Source organism: Lepidochelys kempii, chromosome 5, assembly GCF_965140265.1.
Source record: "Lepidochelys kempii isolate rLepKem1 chromosome 5, rLepKem1.hap2, whole genome shotgun sequence".
Classification (NCBI taxonomy): Eukaryota; Metazoa; Chordata; order Testudines; family Cheloniidae; genus Lepidochelys; species Lepidochelys kempii.
In genome coordinates this window covers 3,034,917-3,043,494 of record NC_133260.1, presented here as the reverse complement: position 1 = coordinate 3,043,494, position 8,578 = coordinate 3,034,917, and positions in this window count along the sequence as shown.

Genomic DNA, 8,578 nt, shown 5'->3' with positions numbered 1-8,578 from the left:
AAGTGATTTTCAGAATGGTCGGTGTGTTCCCGCACCCATGGATGTGTCTGTTTGCATTATATTTTGTTGTGTCTCACTGTAATTAGACGTGACATCAAGTATCACCAGCGATTTATGCCTTAGTGCAATGAGATTGTGGCTAATTCCCCAGGGAGCTGCAAAACTGTTTTCCTCGGGCTGGGTCATAAGCGTCTTTCAATAGTTCCACAGTTAATACCTAAATATCATCCGCTGATAAGCTTCCTGGTAAGGCTGGCTGGCTGATTACCTAGCGGCTGATCCAAGGGCTTTTAATATCTTTATTGGGTACAAGATACACAAACGCAGTAAATGTTTCCAAGAAAAGAGACAAAAAGAAAGGAAGAAATTAAATTGATTGCAGCACTGCATTTGTTAGTCATTTTGCCATCTATACAGGGCTGCGGTGTATACAGCTGTTTGGTGATTGTTTAAATATTCATAATTACATAATCCAAAGCTTAGACTTAAAGAGACATTGTCACAGAAAACTCCTCTCATCTGTCCGCTCTCTTTCTCTTCGTTTTAGATCACATCCGTCTGCTGATAACTGAGGCCCAGGTCCTCAACGGCATGTTGATTGAAGTGGGAGCTGTGCATCACAATACCTTTGAGAATCTAGGCTGGAGTCTCTCTCCTTTTCCAAAGGGCACCCTTTCTCAGCTCTGTTATGCTAAGAATACCTGAGATTGTCTGTCCCAGGCATTGACTGAGGCAGGGGACCTGTGTTAAAAATGGTATGTGAGTGTGTCACTGACGACTGTATCATAGTGCATATGCTCAAGGGGGCTGAATTAAGGTTGTGCAGGCAGCCTTAATGCTGGAATTTCCTAACTGTTGACTTGACCCCTAAGTCGTGTTCTTTGAGCATTGTTATTTTCGTATGTAATATTAATATAGACAACGCTGCTTTCCTGGACACCTGCATTCAGGGCAAACCAAGAACATCTAATTCACCACTGAATAATATTTCAATTAGCTGATCCCCATCACTCCCACATGCTCAGCAAGTCTGTGCCCGCTTGTAAATTCTCCACAGTTTAACGTGCCTCAGGGGTCATTCCTCCCAGCATCCAGCAGGCAAATCTAAGACAAGGAGCAGCAACTAGTTACAATAGAAATTGTCAGGAGTGTTTTTAGTGTGATCTCCTTCGCAGCTGCCTCCTCTCTTCTTTGGCTAACTTGAATGCAACAAGAAATAATAGATGATTAATCATAGCACTGCACACACGTTAATCAAGCCTGCCCTTTCCTGCCGGAGGATGGTGTTATCATCCCCATTCAACAGCTGGGGAAACTGAAGCACAGAATGCCAAAGTGACTTGCCCTAGTGTGACCCAGGGTGCCTGGGGGACCCCTTCCTGAAAATGCCAAAGTCAGGGCAGGCTGCAAAAAGGAGAGCAGATACTCCCAAGACTGGTGAGTAACACTGAAGTTAAACTCACCAACCAGTCACAAACTGTGCTCCTGATCCCGCCCCCACTGGTTATCAAGAAGCAAAAAAAAAAAAAGAAAGTCACACAGCCCCCTTTATTGCATTCTAGTTCCCTGGCTCCCAATCAGCACCTAGGTCCAGAACAGTGAGAAGTTATTTCAAAATTCTGCTCACTATATAAAATGTTCTTCCGACCCCAAAGGCTCAGCCACATTGCCAGGTCATTCTAGGTTTGGATCTTACCCAAAATACCATGGGCTGCCAGCCAGTCCTTTCGTGTCTAAAACTAAAGGTGTATTAGAAAGAAAAAAGAAAGAAAAAGAAGAGAGATGTTAAATGATAAAGCACTCAAATACACACAGAGACTTCAAAGTCCATCGATCAGGTTCTTAGCAGTATTGGTGAGTTTGCTGGCTTGAAAGTCCCTCTGGAGCACATCCGCCGCTTGGGTGGGTCATTCAGTCCTTTGTTCAGAGCTTCAGTTTGTAGAGAAGTTGTTTCATAGAATCATAGAATCATAGAATATCAGGGTTGGAAGGGACCCCAGAAGGTCATCTAGTCCAACCCCCTGCTCAAAGCAGGACCAATTCCCAGTCAAATCATCCCAGCCAGGGCTTTGTCAAGCCTGACCTTAAAAACCTCTAAGGAAGGAGATTCTACCACCTCCCTAGGTAACGCATTCCAGTGTTTCACCATCCTCTTAGTGAAAAAGTTTTTCCTAATATCCAATCTAAACCTCCCCCACTGCAACTTGAGACCATTACTCCTCGTTCTGTCATCTGCTACCATTGAGAACAGTCTAGAGCCATCCTCTTTGGAACCCCCTTTCAGGTAGTTGAAAGCAGCTATCAAATCCCCCCTCATTCTTCTCTTCTGCAGGCTAAACAATCCCAGCTCCCTCAGCCTCTCCTCATAAGTCATGTGTTCCAGTCCCTTAATCATTTTTGTTGCCCTTCGCTGGACTCTCTCCAATTTATCCACATCCTTCTTGAAGTGTGGGGCCCAAAACTGGACACAGTACTCCAGATGAGGCCTCACCAATGTCGAATAGAGGGGAACGATCATGTCCCTCGATCTGCTCGCTATGCCCCTACTTATACATCCCAAAATGCCATTGGCCTTCTTGGCAACAAGGGCACACTGCTGACTCATATCCAGCTTCTCGTCCACTGTCACCCCTAGGTCCTTTTCCACAGAACTGCTGCCTAGCCATTCGGTCCCTAGTCTGTAGCTGTGCATTGGGTTCTTCCGTCCTAAGTGCAGGACCCTGCACTTATCCTTATTGAACCTCATCAGATTCCTTTTGGCCCAATCTTCCAATTGGTCTAGGTCCTTCTGTATCCTATCCCTCCCCTCCAGCGTATCTACCACTCCTCCCAGTTTAGTATCATCCGCAAATTTGCTGAGAGTGCAATCCACACCATCCTCCAGATCATTTATGAAGATATTGAATAAAACCGGCCCCAGGACCGACCCTTGGGGCACTCCACTTGATACCGGCTGCCAACTAGACATGGAGCCATTGATCACTACCCGTTGAGCCCGACAATCTAGCCAGCTTTCTACCCACCTTATAGTGCATTCATCCAGCCCATACTTCCTTAACTTGCTGACAAGAATACTATGGGAGACCATATCAAAAGCTTTGCTAAAGTCAAGAAACAATACATCCACTGCTTTCCCTTCATCCACAGAACCAGTAATCTCATCGTAAAAGGCGATTAGATTAGTCAGGCATGACCTTCCCTTGGTGAATCCATGCTGGCTGTTCCTGATCACTTTCCTCTCATGCAAGTGCTTCAGGATTGATTCTTTGAGGACCTGCTCCATGATTTTTCCAGGGACTGAGGTGAGGCTGACTGGCCTGTAGTTCCCAGGATCTTCCTTCTTCCCTTTTTTAAGAGATAAGAAGCCGGATTGAAGACCAAATGGAGACGGGGCAGCTGCCTTTTATATTCCTTTTGCCATGTGGTTGGTCCTTCCTTTGTCCCAAACACAAACTGTCCAGCACATGGCATGGAAAAGCCGCAGAGTCCTCAGTCCACTGTAGGCATGCCACTGCATGCCTTGCTGAGTGATAAGGTGTAGCCCTGGTTCCTTTCAATGAATTCATTGTACAGCCGATGACCCTTATGTCACGGAGTGTGGGGGAGTCCAGGCCCTGCACCCCTCTTCCTGGGATTCACTGAGACTCTCAGTCAGCCAGTAAAACAGAAGGTTTATTGGACAACAGGAACACAGTCCACAACAGAGCTTGTGGGTACAACCTGGACCCCTCAGTCAAGTCCTTCTGGGGGAGCAGGGAGCTTAGACCCCAGCCCTGGGGTTCCCTGTGTTCCTCCACCCAGCCCCAAACTGAAAACTAAACCCACCCAGCAGGTTCCCTGCTGCAGCCTCCGTCCACATTCCTGGGCAGAGGTGTCACCTCCCCGTCCCCATCCTGGCTCAGGTGACAGGTTCTCAGGTCTCCCACCCCCAGGCACATTCCCAGGTCAACACTCCCCCCTCCCTGCTGAGTCACATAGTCACATCTCTCCCCCCTTCGAGACTGAACTGAGCGGGGTCACTGTGACCAGTCACCTGGGGAAGTTTGGGGCCCCCTCTCCGGGACAGCGCATCCGCTATCAGGTTGGCCCTTCCCTTCACGTGGACTACGTCCATGTTGTAATCCTGCAGGAGCAGGCTCCATCTCAGGAGCTTGGCATTGGCTCCTTTCATCTGGTGCAGCCAGGTCAGGGGAGAGTGGTCGGTGTACACGGTGAAGTGTCGCCCAAAGAGATAGGGCTCTAGTTTCTTGAGGGCCCACACCATGGCCAGGCACTCCTTCTCGATGCCTGCGTAGTGTTGCTCCCGGGGTAGCAACTTCTTGCTCAGGTACACGATGGGGTGTCTCTCCCCCTTTTCATCTTCCTGCATTAACACTGCCCCCAGTCCCATGTCGGAGGCGTTGGTGAACACCACAAAGGGCTTGTCAAAGTCTGGGTTTGCCAGAACTGGGCCACTGACCAGAGCCTCCTTCAGTGCCCGGAAAGCCTCCTGGCACTGCTCGGTCCAGACCACCTTGTCTGGCTTCCCCTTCTTGCATAGCTCAGTGATGGGGGTGGCGATGGCGCTAAAGTGGGGCACAAATCTTCGGTAGTATCCTGCCATCCCAATAAAGGCTTGGACCTGCTTTTTGGTGTGGGGAGCGGGCCAGTCTCTGATCACCTCCACCTTGGCTGGTTCCAGCTTTAGGCGGCCGCTCCCCACCCGATGGCCCACGTAAGATACTTCCGCCATCCCCACCTTGCACTTCTCCGCTTTTACAGTCAGCCCAGCCCCCTGGAGTCGGTCCAGCACTTGTCTAACCTGGGACACGTGGTCCTCCCAGGTCTGGCTAAGACACAGATGTCATCAATATACGCCACGGCAAAACTCTCCATCCCCCTCAGTAGCTGGTCCACCAGGCGCTAGAAGGTGGCCAGCGCTCCCTTGAGGCCGAAAGGCAGGGTCAGGAACTCATAGAGCCCCAGAGGGGTGATAAAGGCCGATTTCAGCCGGGCATCTGCATCCAGCGGTACTTGCCAGTAGCCCTTTGTAAGGTCCATGGTGGTAAGGTACCGAGCTCCTCCCAGCTTGTCTGGGAGCTCATCAGGCCTGGGCATGGGGTAGGCATCAGATACAGTGATGGCATTGAGCTTCCGATAGTCCACACAGAACCGGATCGACCCGTCCTTTTTGGGGACCAGCACCACCGGCGAGGCCCAAGGGCTGGCCGATGGCTGGATCACCCCCAAAGCCAGCATGTCCCGGACCTCTCTTTCCAGGTCCTGAGCAGTTTTCCCTGTGACTCGGAAGGGGGAGCATCTTATTGGTGGGTGCAACCCTGTCTGCACCCGGTGGACAGTCAGATTAGTGCGTCCAGGCTGGTTGGAAAACAGCTGTCGGTACGGATGCAGCACCTCCCTGACCTCAGCTTACTGGGCAGGGGTTAGCTGATCTGAGAGGGGAATTGCTTCCAGGGGGGAACCAGCTCTGGGAATAGATCTACTAAAGGGTCATCTCCCTGCTCCTGCCAATGTCCACACACGGCAAACACCACATTCCCCCGGCATAATATGGCTTCATCATATTCACATGATACACCCAGCGGTGGTGCGCCCGGTTCGACAGCTCCACCACATAGTTTACCTCATTGAGCTGCTTGATGACCTTGAAAGGGCCCTCCCAGGCGGCCTGTAGTTTGTTCTTTTTCACGGGGATGAGAACCATTACCGGATCCCCGGTGGCGTTGGCCCGGGCCCGCGCCGTGCGGTCATACCAGACCTTCTGCTTCCTCTGGGCTCTGGCCAGATTCTCCCTGGCCAGGCCCATGAGTTCAGCCAGTCTCTCTCGGAAGATCCGGACATACTCCACCACTGACTCTCCATCGGGAGTGGCCTTCCCCTCCCACTTGTCTCTCATCAGGTCCAGGGGGCCCCTCACCCTCCTGCCATATAACAGTTCGACAGGCGAAAATCCGGTAGACTCCTGGGGCACCTCCCTGTACGCGAACAGCAGGTGAGGTAAGTACTTGTCCCAATCCTGCGGGTGCTGGTTCATAAAGGTTTTCAGCATCATCTTTAGCGTCCCATTGAACCTCTCCACCAGCCCATTGGACTGGGGGTGATAAGCTGAGGCCCAGTCGTGCCGGACCCCACATTTCTCCGACAAGCACCGGAGCGGGGCCGACATGAAGTTGGAGCCTTGGTCTGTCAAGACTTCCTTGGGGAGCCCCACTCAGCTGAAAATGGTCAGGAGCGCATCGGCCACGGTGTCTGCTTCAATGGAAGCTAAGGGCACCTGCCTCGGGATAGCGGGTGGCAAAATCTACCACCACCAGAACGTATTTCTTCCCCGACCGGGTCGTCTTGCTGAGAGGCCCCACAATGTCCATGGCCACCTTCTGGAAAGGCTCCTCTATGATGGGCAAAGGTCTCAAAGCCGCTTTCCCCTTGTCCCGGGCCTTCCCCACCCTCTGACAGGGGTCACAGGATCGGCAATACTGCCGGACCGTGGTAAAGACCCCGGGCCAGTAAAAGTTCTGTAGCAACCTCTGCCGGGTGCGCCGGATTCCCTGGTGCCCTGCGAGGGGGATGTCATGGGCCAGGTACAGGAGCCTGCGGCGATACTTCTGGGGGACCCCCAGCTGCCTCCTGATCCCACAGGACTCTACTTCCCTTGTGGGAGCCCATTCTCGGTACAGGAACCCCTTCTCCCACAGGAACCTCTCCTGGCAGCCTCTCCTCATGGTCCGTCCCACCCTGAGGTCAGCCAGGTCCCTGAGCTTCCGCAAGGAGGGATCTTTCCTCAACTCGGCCTGGAACTCAGCGGCTGGGGAAGGGATGGGGCCCGGTTCCCCCTCAGTGGCCAGGTCTGAGGCCTCCGCCTCTCTGAGCCGTGCCCCTCAGTGCTCCCTCCCCACCAGGGTAGGGTCCTGCACCTCCGGTGTGGTACCCTCCCCAAGGTCAGGGCGCAATGCCCCTCGCCGGCTCTGGCTACGCGTCACAACTAGGGCGGTCTGGGGCTTGCTTGGCCAGTCCTCTAGGTCTCCCCCCATCAAAACCTCAGTGGGCAAATGGTGGTGTACCCCCACATCCTTGGGGCCCTCCTTGGCCCCCCATTTCAGGTGTACCCTTGCCACGGGCACCTTAAATGGTGTCCCGCCCACCCCTGTCAGGGTCAGGTAGGTGTTGGGCACCACCCGATCTGGGGCCACCACCTTGGGCCGGGCCAGCGTCACCTCCGCTCCCGTATCCCAGTATCCATTGACCTTCCTCCCATCCACCTCCAGGGGAACAAGGCACTCTCTCCGGAGGGACAGCCCCACGCCCACCCTGTAAACCGAGCACCCTGAGTCCAGAGCCTCCAGCCCTCTGGCGGAGCTGGCCTGGGGTACTCTTCCCTCCTGAGCAGGTGGTAAGCTGGCAGCCCCCCTTGCCTGGGCCGTCTGCCCCTCGTCCAGCTGGGTCCCTACCCAGTTAACCCTGGGTAGGTTGGGTCTGCTCAGTCTGTCCCTGAGCCTGGGGCACTGGGTCCGTACGTGGCCTCTCTGGCCACAGTGATAGCAGCTCAGGTCACGTTGGTCCCCTCGAGCGGGTCGGACGGTCCTGACGCCAGGCGTTCCCCTTAGGAGAGGGTTCTCCACATTTCCCCACTGGGAGGTCCCATGGTGACTCTCTCTCTGCATCGGGGGGGGCCTGTTATTTTGGGACTCCTCCCGGCTACCCCCTGACCGACTGTTCACAAACTCGTCGGCCAGCTGCCCTGCGTGCTGGGGGTTCTCGAGCTTTTTGTCCACCAGCCACAGCCTCAGGTCGGACGGGCACTGATCATACAGTTGCTCCAGTATGATTAGGTCAAGCAGGTCCTCTTTAGCTCGGGCCCCAGCTGTCCACTTGCGGGCATACCCCTGCATCCGGTTGACCAGTTGTAGGTAGGTGACCTCAGGCATTTTACGCTGACTCCGGAACCTTCTCCGGTACATCTCGGGGGTCAGCTCAAACTCACGGAGCAGGGCCTGTTTGAACAGTTCATAGTCCCCTGCCTCCGCCCCTGTCATTCGGCTGTACACCTCCACGGCTTTGGGGTCCAGTAAGGGGGTGAGGAACTGGAGCCTGTCTGCAGGGTCAACCCTGTGCATCTCGCAGGCATTCTCAAAGGCCGTCAGGAAGCTATCTATGTCCTCCCCCTCCTTCCGCTGGGACAGGGAGCACTTATCAAAGCTCCTTGCAGTCTTGGGTCCCCCCGCACTCACCGCAGCCGGGGCCCAGCACTGCTCCTCAGCCTGGCCAGCTCCAGTTCATGCTGTCTTTGTTTCTCCTTCTCCTGACGTTCCCTCTCCTTCTCCTCCTGCTCATGTTGACATTGTTTCTCCTCATGTTGACGTTGTTTCTCATGATCCTCCAGCTCCCTCATTTTCATCTCCCGCTCCCATTCCAGCCGCCTCCGCTCCAGGGATGGGGAGCTCCGCCAGGAGGATCCCCTGCTGGCTGCTGGGGTCAGGGTGCCCTCGGTATTCGCTGGGCTTCCCCCAACCCCTCCCCCAGGCATAGGTAGGAAGGGTCTCGGGATGTCCTGGGCAGCAGTCTGACCCCTCCCAGCCCG